This window comes from Chaetodon trifascialis, chromosome 3 (assembly GCF_039877785.1).
Source record: "Chaetodon trifascialis isolate fChaTrf1 chromosome 3, fChaTrf1.hap1, whole genome shotgun sequence".
NCBI lineage: Eukaryota > Metazoa > Chordata > Actinopteri > Chaetodontiformes > Chaetodontidae > Chaetodon > Chaetodon trifascialis.
Window position 1 is genome coordinate 11,667,635 of NC_092058.1, and position 13,919 is coordinate 11,681,553.

Consider the following 13,919-nt stretch of genomic DNA (forward strand, 5'->3'; position numbering starts at 1 on the left):
AAAGCTTATGGACATGTTGTTTACAGTTTTACTGTCGGTTTTCAACCAGTTTGTCCACTGTCAAGTGTATTACCAAGGCACACCACATTACTGGTACAGCAGTAGAACCTTGTTGACCCCACATTAAAATTGTGGGAGGGACTATATTTTGTCTTGTATGCCCATCAATCTATCACACACATAGCAGACATGCCGGTAATCAAATTTAAAGACACCTTTAGGGAATAACGCGTGCCATTATTCATTTGTGCCATTCTCTAAATTACACTGATTGGCCTAAGGGGGCACTGCAATGCTTGTTTAATTGTCTATATGTCATGCTCAATATATTGGATGCTGCTGTTCAGATCCAGATGCAGTGTTTGGAAGCAGAGTGTCCCATAGCATTTACTTTGTTTTTCCATATCTCACTGGATATTTTACTCCATATCAATTTAATTTGGACCACAATATATGTTTTATTGTCAGTACAGTACAACATGGACACCAGTGAATGGGAACTCCCTTTCCCTTACCACACTGAAGTTGACATCTTTTGTACTGTCTTTCCCTCTAAACATCTGTGTCCTTGTTTAACATTCACTATATGAGAGCTGATGGGTAACTCCATTATACCATAGTGGGACATACATTTTATATATTTATGTTGTAACTTATTTTTCTTGACTTAAACCGCAATTGAATGCACGCTTGACCATTTGGAAGGCTGACAGACAGCAAGCAATAGCCGATATCATAGGCACCATAGACAGGTGCTGGATGTGTTGGACTCGTCTACTCCATGCACTCAGATAATCTGTCTCCAGCTTCTTTTCCATTCAAGGTCAAAGACGGTCTGTAAAGGCGAGCGTTGTCTCTCTGTCAGCACTCTGCTCTTCTCTTCTCATTTCCGTCCTCTTCCTCTCTCTCTGCTGTTCTGTCCTGCAGTGGAGAGAGCTGGCAATTGTTCAGTGTAACAACTTGGCTCTGATGAATTGGCTGTTAAAAAAACCAAACAAAAAAACCCAAAACATGGTCCTTGAAAAGTTCCCCACACTTTAAAGCACCTAATTTTAGATGGAGTTTGAAGTGTGAAAGTGCATTCGTGTTTATTCTTGGATAGGGAGCACAGTCAGGTCTCCTGTTAATTGTATTGGACAGTGAGGTTGAGGCGATTCCAAAATGTCGTACTCTGTCTGTACTGAACATACTCGTTTAAACCACCTCCATTAGGGCACTCTAGATGAGTAAATTTTTAGCTGCAGTTAACCAAGTCACAAGGCTCAATCTTCCAAATCTATAGGTAAAGCTACGAACAGTATATTGTTTTGACTTTCAGTTTTTTTGACATTTGAAACTAGACCAATGGTCGCTTTCATTCTGGCAGAGTAGTGAAGAAGTGACTTTTTATTTACTCTTTACTCTTATATTTGCAAAATAAATTGCTTCCTTATTTGATTCCAGCTGAACTGACAGAGCTCTGTCCCAACACAGACTGACACGTAATCATAGTGTGGTCAGATTCTACTTATTCCCCCTGGAGACACTGCCTCAGAAAACATCTCATTGCTTACCTCAACAGAGGTAAGCAATCACAAAATGTAGAGGGACAACACCCTAAGCCTGACACTTTTAAATGAAATTATGACTGTTACTCTTCAGAGCCCTGAAGTCATAATCACCTTAATTTACCAAATGGTCTTGTGAGTGTGTCCATGTCATTATCTACCTCTTTTAATATCAATTTGACAAAGAAGTTATGTAATTACTCCTTATGCTGAAAATAATATACAAAAGCACTCCATGAAAAATAATTTGTCCAATCTTGCCAGAAAGAGTATTGTATTCCACTGTGAATGAACTATATTCACTCACAATTAGCTCTATCTATTCATACGTGTGTTCCAGTCTTTTTATAAACTATAGAATTGTCCATCTTACAGGCATGCAAGACTGATTAATCCTCTGCTGCAGCTTAATCCTCACACCTCACCTCAACCAGGCATTAATTTCCCCTAGAAATGGGGGAATAAGAACTCAATATATGGCTATTTAGGAGGGAGTGCATGTGTCGAGAGGGAGAGGAGATAAATGAAGAGGGGGAGGGGGGGGGGGGGGGGGGACCGAGGAAGCCAGGGTAGATTAATGGCTTTGGACACCCAGCTTTTCTCGTCTGTACCTCACTGAATCCCCTACCAGCTGAACAGATTTCAGAGGCAGGCAGCTTTGTTAGATTAACAGTACAACAATGTGTTGTTTTTTTTTTTTTTTTTTTTAAGAATTAGCTCTGCTCCCAGGGGTCAGCCAATCAGGAACAAAGACCCCCACCAGCAAAGTTGATGGGTTTCCCCTGCAAGCATTGGGGGGAGGCTACAACAACGGATGGCTTGGAAAAATAGAATTAAAATCTTCCCTTTTCTTATCTCCCATCTCCACCTGACTAGAATAGTAAAAGCTCTACGTTGTAATGACTGTAGTTCTGAGAAAATAAATCAGATTTTAAAAACATTCTTAGATGTTAACTGACTTTTAATGAAGTGCAAATTATTATTATTATCTTTGGTCAATCTTCTCTTGTTTTACATTTGAATTTTAATGCCAGTCGTCTGTAGGGAGCTTGCTAATCCAATCACACCTTTCATGTGCAACTTAACTGTGCTCCTTGTAGACTGTCAATTCCCAGCACGGACATGACATGGATGTTTCAACAGTGAGACTTCGTCGTCCACCAACACGTGCATTTACTCCTCACCAGACTCTTTACAACCTTCTAAAACCACTTGTTGTTAGGTGATAAGAAAGGACTATGTGGTCATTCATTAATATTTCAGCAGCATCACAAGTGCTGAGCCACCAACCTCTCTGCACAGTTTCTGCACAGCCTGTTCACATTTTGTTCAGATTTAACAAGGGACATACTGGTGAGATAAAATAAGGTGCGCTTATTGAATCCAGTGAAGTAAGTATTGGGTAATTATTGCATTTATATAGCTACATTAGCCTCGTGACGTTTGAGTTCTGGCTATCAGTATCACTCGGAAATCTATCCAAGCTGCACACAGGATGTGTGCTGGTCCAAGCAGACATGTGAAACATTTTATTTGAATTTAATTTACTGTATCTCATATGACTGATGGACCAGGAGGAAATACTGTATGACGTCATTGAATCTGTAAGCAACCAAAATCAGAATACAGTAAATCACATTTAATAATCATGTATTCAGTGTTTCTACATCACTGTGAATGAATGTAATGTAATGCCAGTGAGTTAAAATCAGTAGTTACAGTACATACAGTATTATTCTTTTTTTCCCACCCTTGTGTAAACAGCCTGGTGTATCAAATGAATTTGAAAGTCCAGTCAATACCTGTCAGTGTGCCAAGGTAGTCTCCAGTCATTATCCCTTTGTCCCCTGGGAGCATAAAAGCATATTTTCTTGTCATGTAATCGAGGTACTGTGCATGTCATCTGTGAGATTTAATCTTAGTATCTACAGTACATGGCTATCTGTTTGTACTATAATGGCCCAAATTGTTTTAATGCTGACTGTTTAGCACTTCAACCCCTGTTTATATTTTGGACAGTCTGCATTTATTTCAGTGTTATGTAAAAAAAAAAAAAAAAAATCCTGAGACTGCTGTGACTTTCTCTTGCTTTTTAAAAACTGTATTTGTGTCAAAAACAAATTGTGTGTTATGAAGGGTGCTCACTGCCACCTACTGTATCTGAGTGTGCAGATTCTGCACTTGAATCAATTTTGCTGGTTAGTTTGTAATATCGGCTCTATTTCTCATAATATAAATTTCTCACTGTTGTTATTGGTCCCATACATTGTGCATCCCTAATTAGAGGGGATTTTGCTGCTGCTAAGACCAGTTTGAGGTTATGAATTAACAGGGAAGAACAACCAGAAACATTGGTTGAAAGGGATGGTTTGACAGCAGTCCCACATAGGACCAGGACCAGTAATGCTGTGCTACGTGGCAGAAACCATAGACCGTTGGCACATGTGAACACACCAATTCCAACTTCAGCCTTCTGACAAAACTCCTATACTTGACAGTCTCAAATGAAAAAGGTTTTATGTACTGCCTGCACTATCTGTCATTGTGTAATGTCCCCTCTCCTCTGCTTACCCTTGCCTCTGGGTTTGGTATGCAGGAAGCTTAGCGAAAGACAATTTGACTGAGTTCACCCCAACTGTCGGACGATGTCTCCCTGTCTGCTGGCTCTGCGTGTGGGTGTGTGTACGTGGATGTAGGTGTCTGAGTCTGTTTGCGACTATCAGGCTTGTGTGTGTGGGTGTGGGTGTGTGTGTGTGTGTGTGTGTGTGTGTGTGTGTGTGTGTGTGTTTCCATTAGTCTTATGGCTTATGGCTGTCCTTGGGGAGTAAGATGAAGCTCTCCATCACTCTTGGAACAAGGACTGAGAAAACAGAAAAAGGGGCATAGCAGTGTAGAGAGGTATAAGAGAGGAAAATAGGATGGGATGATGAGGCCTTCATAATGTATTGCCTGCCGTGGTGATTGTGATTGTATGAGACACAGTATGATTGCCCACATATTAAATACCCAGATTCTTTTGTCTTTGTTTCAAAGCAACAGGAAGATGCAGGAGTTAGTGCACCTGCTTCATATTTTCAAGTAAAACTTAAGCAACCAATTGATCAACAGACATTTAATTGACAGCAAATTGATTGCTTTTATTTCTCTTACATGATGGTAAACTGAATGTCTTTGGGTTTTGGACTATTAGTTGGACAAAATAAGCAATTTGAAGATGTCACCTTGGGCTTTGGGATACTGTAATGACATTGTCAAAACACATTGTAATTGTAATGCCATTATTTTCTAACATTCTCTTGCTTGAGTGACTCATTGATCAATCGAGAAAATAATTTATAGATTAATCAATAATGAAATAATCATGAATTGAGTGCAGTTAATGCAGAGTATGATTGTGCAGCGCTGTAAAGAAAGCCCAGTATTAAAGGTTAAAAATGGTCTTTGGTCAACAATTAACATAAATATGCTCTTTGTTTTACTTATCTTTTTTATTGAAATTATATATTGTTCTCTATGCAGTGAATAAAGCTCAACAAAAGGCACAGTGGTGAATGACGGATTTTGGAGCACAAATCAAACTAATGTCATCATGCAGATTGGAGAGGGGCAGCAAAAAATATGATTGGATTAGAGATTTACATAATGGAGACATGTTGAATCACATTCAGAATATGTTCTTTGAATCCTGATCTCTTGGTTGGGGAATAGCTTCATGTTTTGAGGGAGTGTAGTGTACAATTAAGACCAGCAACGCTTCTGTTACAGAGTAACCTGAAGGCTGCAGGAATGGTCATATTAATTGATTATTATTTCAATAACACCCCTTCAACTGATGTCATTGAGTGCGCTTTTGTGGGCATTAGTATCCCAGTTTGGCTTTGATCTTATTTGGGAGATAATGTTGACATGAAATAGAAAACTGGTTATTTATATCCCTTTATACATTATTCTAACACTATCCAGGTTTCTGATCATCTGTGAGAAGTTGTGTCTTTATTTCTCACCATCTCAGCCACTGAAGGATGTTCAGAAACCTGAATAAGGTGTTTACATGCAGCAGTATCCTGGTTTCTCTTGAAGTACTCCAGATAGCATATCCGTGTTTCTCAAAACCAGGATAAGATGTTTTTAATTCTTTTAGACATTCTCGTCTTGCAGGGGCTCGCCAGTTTTGCACTTGTCTCTATCAGCCAAACATGTCAAACATGAAAGAAAATGATCTCATGTTGCAAATTGCAGCTTGCATGTTGCAGGCCCCAGACTCTTAACACACGGTTGTAAAATTGGAAATGGGCTTTCACTCTTCATAACTGTCTGAGATTAATGCTACAAGGAAGCACAGAGATGCGCTGTGTGAGTAATATATTAGATAAGAAGAAGTGTGTGTGATGGTGACCTCTAATAGTGAAAGGTTAGAGACCTTTGGGAGTCATCTTATTAACCGCATGCTTGTGTGTGTGTCTGCACACAGACACAGTGCATGGTCCTATTTTACTACAGCACTCAGGAGATGATCTAAGGCTTCCACAATTAATAAAGCTAATGGTTATTGGCTGGTGGCTAGTGACCAGGATATGAGATGTCTGATTGACCTGAGGTAAACATGGCACTTTATGGGTTAACAGATCCCCCCTGGAAGAAAATGGAGCTTTTATGGGAAGGAGGGAAGAGGCCATTTATAGAGAAGAGGACAAGGAGGATGAGAAGCCTTATACTAATGTATCTAATAAGCTTCTTGAATGACTGTCACTTAATTAAGATGGATTGCATGAATTTTCTTAAGCTAAATACGTGTGTGTGTTTTCTTGAGTGTGAAGGTGTGCCTGCAGCGTCTACTTAAAATTGGCCTACCTGCAGGATTTGGGTGGGGAGAAGCTGACTTTCATGTTAATCAAACACCTAGTACCATACTTAATTTCCACAAAAAAAGAGGCACAGCTTTCCACACCACAGCAGTATCTCTCTGAAAAAACAGTTTCAACTGTCCTTTTATTTAAACCTAGAATTACAATGACAGTTTTACATGGGGGTATCAGAATGGTGTTATCATTCATGGGTGTGGGGCAGCATGGTGATTTTGTATGGGGGGGGTCTTCACTGCAGAAGTGGTACCTCCAGCTCTGGCTCTGGCGTGCTCTTTCTCCCAGGTTTTGGTGCACTGCAGCCCTGAATTCTCTCAGACGTGCTGCATTGATATTCAGGGCCTGTTTCTGATCCCGATCACTTCTCTCCCTCTCTCCCTCTCTCTCTCTCTCTCTCTCTCTCTCTCTCTCTCTCTCTCCCTCCCTCCCTCCCTCCCTCTCTCTCTCTCTATTTCCCTACCTGTCCGGTTGTCTAAACACTGGTTTAGTTGGTACAAAGTTATCCAGTCTCACCACAACAATGTAGAGGCCTACTTCATGCCTGTCAAACATCTGCACTTCTTTTATATTCTGTTCTATTTAACTCTATTCCACTTACCTTCATCTGCATTGCTGCACCTACTGTGGCAATTCTCTCCTGGTGATGCTGGAGTCAAGGTGTTGTTTTGATCATTAATCTCCTTTTTACCCAGCTTCCCTAAATTGACTGATTTGAATTTTTATCACATCAGATTAACTAAAAATGTGCACACTGTCCGTAAATAGACTGATTCACCTACACAGCACATTTGAATAAAATGTAGTATTTACGTATTTGCAAAAATCCAAAATGCAGCACTGAACTACTTTGAAATTAACAACTAAAGTAAGCTGGTTGAAGTCTGAATTTCTTCAAAGTGATCCTCTGCAGTAAAAGTTCAGTGTATGGTATCTCAGATTAACGCCAGCCACAGTGGACTGTTTGCGATAGTTGAGGCTTGCTAAGCGAGCCTGATAGCTTGACATTAACCATGACAGTCTTTCTTCGAACATCCACGCACTAGCCCCTTTTTTCTTTTTGTGCTGACTGCCTCATTCTGTGACTCAGTACTTGTCACATAACCGGGGATGTACTCCTCTTCAAGTGGAACAATTGTGCAGCAGCAGTGCTACTGTACAGCATGCAAAAGACTGAGACCTCTAAAATACTGTATGCATGTCAGCACATGCTGTGTATTGTTTCAGCTGTCCCAGCGCAGCTTGGATGTGCACTGCTCAGCTCTGTGTAACATGTATTCATCCTAGAGGGAATAAACTAAAGTGGGGGAATGCTGCTAGTGATGCTGGTGCTGTTATAAATCTGATATTCATATAATACACCCATGACACAACATGGGATAGAGAGAGGGAAAGTGTGGGGGCATGACACAGTAAGGCTCTGCCTCCCCTCCTCCTACCCTACAGTCCCTGCAACCTGTGACAGGATGAGATGTGGGATGTGGGATAGTGACGTGACGGCAACATGACACAAAGCTGTTATCCTCTCCTGTCGTGGCTGGCTTGCTGGATAGCCAGATGACTGGCTAAGGCAGAACAGGTGTGTTTGTCTGTATGTGTGTGTCGTGAAAGAGCCACACGTACACACACGCACACATGCACAGGAAAAGCATCATTTCCTGCAGCTGTCATGTCCACTGGTGTGAGCTGTACGCAAGTTCTCGCATGTCGTATGGGTGTCCCGATCTACAGAAGACAAGAATGAGCCTGAAAATGATCCATGTCCTTGAAAGTTACTCTGCCCTCCTCTTCTTCACTCACCTCCATCTTTTTTCATGCACTTCTTTACCTCAACAGCTTTCATTTGTGTTACTGCTTTCACTCCCTCCCAGTGTTCTCCCTGTATTACTTCTTTCTAGCCATCCTTCTCTTCCTCCTCTCACCTTTTCCTTGCTCCAGTGTTTCTCTTTCCCTCATCCTCATCAAGTCTCTCTGTCTTCCTCCTTTTTCTCCATCTTTCTTCCTTCTCCAGTTATTTCTGAATTGAGGTTGCGTGCAGGTCTGCAGTGGGCCTCCTGCTCTGCTCCGCTGTGAGGCAAAAATGTCCCACAGAGGAAGTAAGAGGGAGCCACAGAGAAGGAGAGCTGTAGAGAATATCTGTCATATCTGTTCCTTTCTTTATTTTCTTACCCCACGCTGCCAACCTCTCATCCCTCTCTATCCTCATCAGTCCATCAATTTAACTTTCCATCCATCTTTATTCCTCTATCCATTTAAGGGACAGCTTTGTCAAGTGAAGAGCAGCCTCTCTGCTATGCAGCACTGTTTACACACACACACACACACACGCACACTGGCAGTGACACACACACGCCCACCCCTGCTGCCTGCCGACATGGTACAGGCTGTGCATTGAGACAGCCCCAGCTGAGGCAGTAGCGGTGAGTGTGCAGCTTAGCGAATCTCCACACACACGCACACCTACACTCACTCACACACATACACACACATATACCGGACACGGCTGTGGTGGTTAGTCCGCTGCCGCATGTGCCGTTGCAATATCATTTTTAGGTGGGAGGATTTTCACGTAACAGTGATGGTGGTGATAACCCTGCTGCCATGTAAGTATACTTTGTCTTTGAGAATGAATGAAGAGCGCATCTGTGTTCCCCGGTTTCGTTAGTCTCTTTTGATTCTGTTGGCGTAAATCATCTGCATGTTGGGAGGCTCTGATGTGTGAATATGAATGTGTTCTCATTGTTGCATGTGTATCAGTGTTTTACGGATACAGAACGTGAATGATATTGCAGCACTGTGTCCTGTGTGTAGGCAAGGTAGTCAAGAAGCAGGTGATGTGTTAGAGAGGGAGAGGAGAGATGAGGATGATCCGTGGTAGAATTAATTCTGCAGGATGGATTCATGTTTGCCGATCTGTTTGATCTCTGTGCATATATTTACATGTACATGATATCTTTTTACAAATATCTGAATATCCATATGTCTGCATGCACATTATGAACATATCATACATGAGTAGGTCCATGCTCCATGTCAAACTCTGATTTTTTTGGAGAACTCAAATCCCCGTTTCCTTTAGTTTCTCAGGATGAAGATGTTTTATTGCACGTCTTCATTCAGTCAGGCCATCTGTTGGCAGATTCTCTGCAGTCTCTGTCACACTTACTGACTGGTTGTGTTATAGCAGCAGGCTTCGCTGCCGTAACTGATCATGTGTGTTTGCTGGCTAGCTGTCTTCACCGCATTAGCTGACTGACTACTTTGCATGGTGACAGGATTAATAGGGAATGTTATCACCTCTCCTCCTTGATCTGTTGGCTGTCTGGTTTCTGGATGGCTGATTGTCTAGCTGATTACAGTCAGTGGCTGGTGCGATTGGTAATTTCACTGGCTAGTTAGTTGTTTTCCTGCTTGTCCGATCAGATGATGGATCATGACACTAAGTGACTGACGAGGTCACAGGCTTGTTGTCTGGTTGGCTGACTTGTCAAGTCTGTTCAGTGGACAGCCAGTTAGTCAGTGTGTGTACCAAAAACAAAAAAAGAAACACACTCACATCAGTACAGCTTGGCAGTCAGTCAAACAACCAGTCAGCCATTTGCCTCGCCACCAGGTTGTTAAGTCATTCATGCATTCATTCAGTCAGCAAGTCAGTCTTTCAGCCATGCATTTAGTCAGTCAGGCACACAGTTAGACAGGCTGTCATAGGAAATTGATTGTGCTTCTGTTGGGGCTGGGATGACTGTGTGACCTCAACCATCACCTACACTGCATCAAGACAGACAGGCAGCTCAGAAGAAGAGTGTCAGCCCTCTTTTTTCCTCTTTCTCCCTTACTATTTCTCTCAGTCTTTCTTTATGTCCCAGTCTATGCACACAAAACATATAGGCGCTGAGACATTCATGAGAAAAAGTACATACGTACATATGCAAGATGGGAATGAGGAGAAGGTAAAAAGAATAGTGTCCTGGCATTGTCCTCTAAAACTTCATGCCCTTAAACACTATTTTAAATATCTAAACCACAAATTTGATGACATTGTAGGATAGTAATAGCACAACAAGGTAGGCTGCAATCATGCAGTGACATATTCCACTGCTCTTTTTAACTTAAGGGTAGATAATACACACATAAAATTATTTGAATGTTATTTGGATATAAGGAGTAAACCCTATAAATGCTGTATTATGAACTTTAACCAGTCTTTCCAATACAGTGTGAACATACCCAGGTAAAACATAAAAAACATAAAAATATACACACACATATATATATAAAGTATTTATAGTATTTCTTTATGCTCCTGAAATTTGTCATATTTTAAATGTGAGTTAACAACCATTAAAAATAACAACAGACGTGTACAAGAAAAACAACCAGCCTGCAGAGAAAATCCATACCTTGCTCTGCTCTGTCATGTTTCATATAGTCAAGAGAGAATCTGTTAGCGTCGCAATGCATTACATTTTGCTGTGTCATCATCACCTCTTTGTAGCATCGGGGGAGAAACATTGTGCTGAAGCAGACTTGACAGTCATTTTTCCACAAAAAAAAATCTTCAATTAAGAGACTTGAGCCAAGGGTAGGTACAGTAATTATTCATTTATCTCTTCTTGTCTTGCTGGTAATGGCAAGAATTGAGAGATGATGCTTGGCAGCATCATAAATAGCTCATTTTGATTTTGTAAGCTTGTCTACCAGTGGAAGAATTTATAGAAAACACAGGAGAGGAAATAAAAGGAGAGATGAGGAGGGTGAGAGGTGGGAGTAACAACTGAGAGGGAGAAGTCTGTCATGCTATTTGAGGACAGTTTAAATTCAATTTTTACTCCTAATTCAGCCTGATGTTCAAATGCAGTGAGGTGGGCCTCAATTCTCTTTTAAAGACCTGACTGTTTAAGGATGGAGGGTGGCCATATGCTGTGCAGATTATAATGCTCTTTGAGGGCAATTTGAGATTTTTAGGCTACATAAATAGCACTGACTGAAATCATGTCACGTGCTTATTAACACAGTCCTTTAGATATTTTCTCTCTGCATTTTGGGCTTTTCTTTATTATTCCCCTTCAGTTTTGCCCTAAATGTTAAAACTAGGTGCAATTTTATGTAAAACCTGGACCAAAGATAGATTTACCATGCTATATGTGCATATTACAAACACCAAGTTATATGATTTACAATTTATGAATTTCAATACCCAAAGTTATCAATTACCTCTCAAAAACAGTTTTCTTGGATGACAAAAATTACCTCATGGAATGAACCTCAGATAAACATAAGATGGGTTGGAAGGCAGGATGTATGCAACTGCAGGCAGTCACCTGACTCTTCAAGTGTAATGCCATGTTGTTATGCATAATGATAGTCAGAATCTTTGTTTTTCCAATGAATTACATTCAGGTGAAGAGACTCTGAGTTCCAGTCAGCCAGTATATGAGAATCTGACAGCATGCAGTGTGTTTGTGGACATGCATGTGTTGGTGATGTAGAGACAGTGGTTTGATCTATCTCTAGTCTGTTTTGGGTGTGTTGGCACTTGATTGGTTGATGAGGTTTCTTTTAGACAGTGTCTCAGTGATTGAGGAGTTATTTCACACTCATTCAGGTTCCATGTGTTTGAGATGCTCCTTGCCATATTTAGACTGTGTGAGGGTAAATGCACTTTCTTTTTTGTACAAGTTTGTTCTTGTTCACATTAATAATCTCATTGGCTGCTTTTGTTGAGCAGGTGCAAAGCTATCAGAGTCAAATTTGAAATGCTATTTTTGTTAATTCTTTTTTTTTGCATAATTTTGCAAGGATGTCTCAGGAGTATCAAATGCCATAGTGCAATTTTGATACTCATTTTCATCATGGAAAATGCACTTGCGGTTCTACCTGCTTAGACCACCTCTCATTTCAAATTAATCTTCAAAGAGCAGTTTTCTTGGCTTTGCTTGGTGGATGTGCACACGTCTATCACTTTGATATGCATTTTTATCTATAAGCATTTAAATGCACATGAAGTACAATTTTTAATGAGATTAAGGGGGTGTTACAGTTGAGGATTAGCAGCTTTCATTGCTGTCTGCCACAGTGTCTTTTTGTATACTACCACCGGGGGCAGCAAAGTCACAAATTTTCAAATAAATGATCATTTCCAGCATTTGGATCTGCTAGTTGTAGCTTGTTGATCAAACAGCAGAGCAGAGAGCAATAGTAAAGCAGTAAATCCAGTAAAAGTGGTGATATCAGCTTGCATCATGTCATCACCTGTACACATTTTGATGACATATGACACATTAAGCCACACTTGCATTGCCATCATGTGGCAGGCTGCGTCCAGCAGTTGTTTATACTTGTCAGGTACTTGTTAGAACTCAGTGTATCCAGAGATTGCACTTGGGGTGTTACTGGCAAACAAGAAGGTAGATAAATTTTCAGTTTAACTATCTGTGCTACAGCATGGGCAGATAATATGACAGTGTGATGATGTGTGGAATGGAAAACACTGTATCGAGACAAAACAATACCATTAATCTGAAGCCTGTTTTGCAGAGTTCATATCTTCATGTTATGCCCAACAAGGCTGGATTCAAAGGACTGCTGCTACTTGTTCACTTAAATCTTCTCAAATTATATTATTTTCTCTCCTTCTCCTCTCTTCTCCTCTCCTCCTTCTGTCTTTAGTCCCCTTCTAGCACACTTAGCCTGCATGTGTTGAATTTAATTAGACCAGTAACTCCCTAATGATTTCTACTGGCTCATCTGGAGCAAGGAGAGGGCCACAGCAGCCTTTTTTCTTTATGTCTTCTAGTGACCTTGCAGCTGGAAGTTTGTGTGTGGTGTGTGTTGTGCGTATGTGTGTGTGTGTGTGTGCGTGTGTGGACATGCATAGGAATGCGTATATGAATGAACATGTGTATTGAAGGACATGAGGTGTGGGATCTTGCTTAGTGCATAGTTATAAACACATGAATGTACTGTATGTATGGATTAAATACTTAATATAATCCTACAGCCTTTATCTGTATACTGCATCTCCAAAAAAAATACAAAAAAAAGTCAGGTTTTGCTGTCTTTCAGTCTTCAAAATGTCTAATTTCTGGTATTGATGATACTTAATTTAGATATACAAACTGTTTGTCATATTGTAATATGCTTTTTGTACTTTGAAACATCTGAAAAATGTTAATTCAGGATGAACATGGGATAAATCTGTTCTGGTGGAATAAAATGGCTGCTGGTGAGTCTTTTGTGAGCCCTCTCTTTTGTTCCATTAACACTTTGATAGATGTGCTCCCCTGCATGCATACCACAGCCAATATTACACCATTTCAGTTCCTCCTTATCTCCCTGTAGACAGCTGAATTTGAAGCTAGTCTGTCTTTCCAGGCCTTACGCCTATTTTTCTGTGAAACCTTGAACACCAATATCAGGCCTTTTCCCGAGCTTGAACCAATTGTTTTCCTTACAAAACAATGACATAAATGCATCACCAGAGGCAAATGTTTTGCGTGATTGTTATAGAAGT

At 40.6% G+C, this 13,919-nt stretch overlaps 1 protein-coding gene across 5 annotated transcripts in view; it reads left to right on the plus strand.

Moving 5' to 3' along the window:
- Positions 1-13,919, plus strand: part of atp2b2 (ATPase plasma membrane Ca2+ transporting 2) — a 119,431-nt gene that overhangs the window by 27,954 nt on the left and 77,558 nt on the right. For 3 of the 5 annotated variants that reach the window (XM_070958572.1, XM_070958580.1, XM_070958585.1), the window contains exon 1: positions 8,800-9,009. The exons of the other annotated variants lie outside the window; for them this stretch is intronic. The gene's annotated coding sequence lies outside the window, so the exon portion shown is untranslated. Of the gene's footprint in view, positions 1-8,799; positions 9,010-13,919 lie in introns of those variants that run through there. 5 annotated transcript variants of the gene reach the window in all.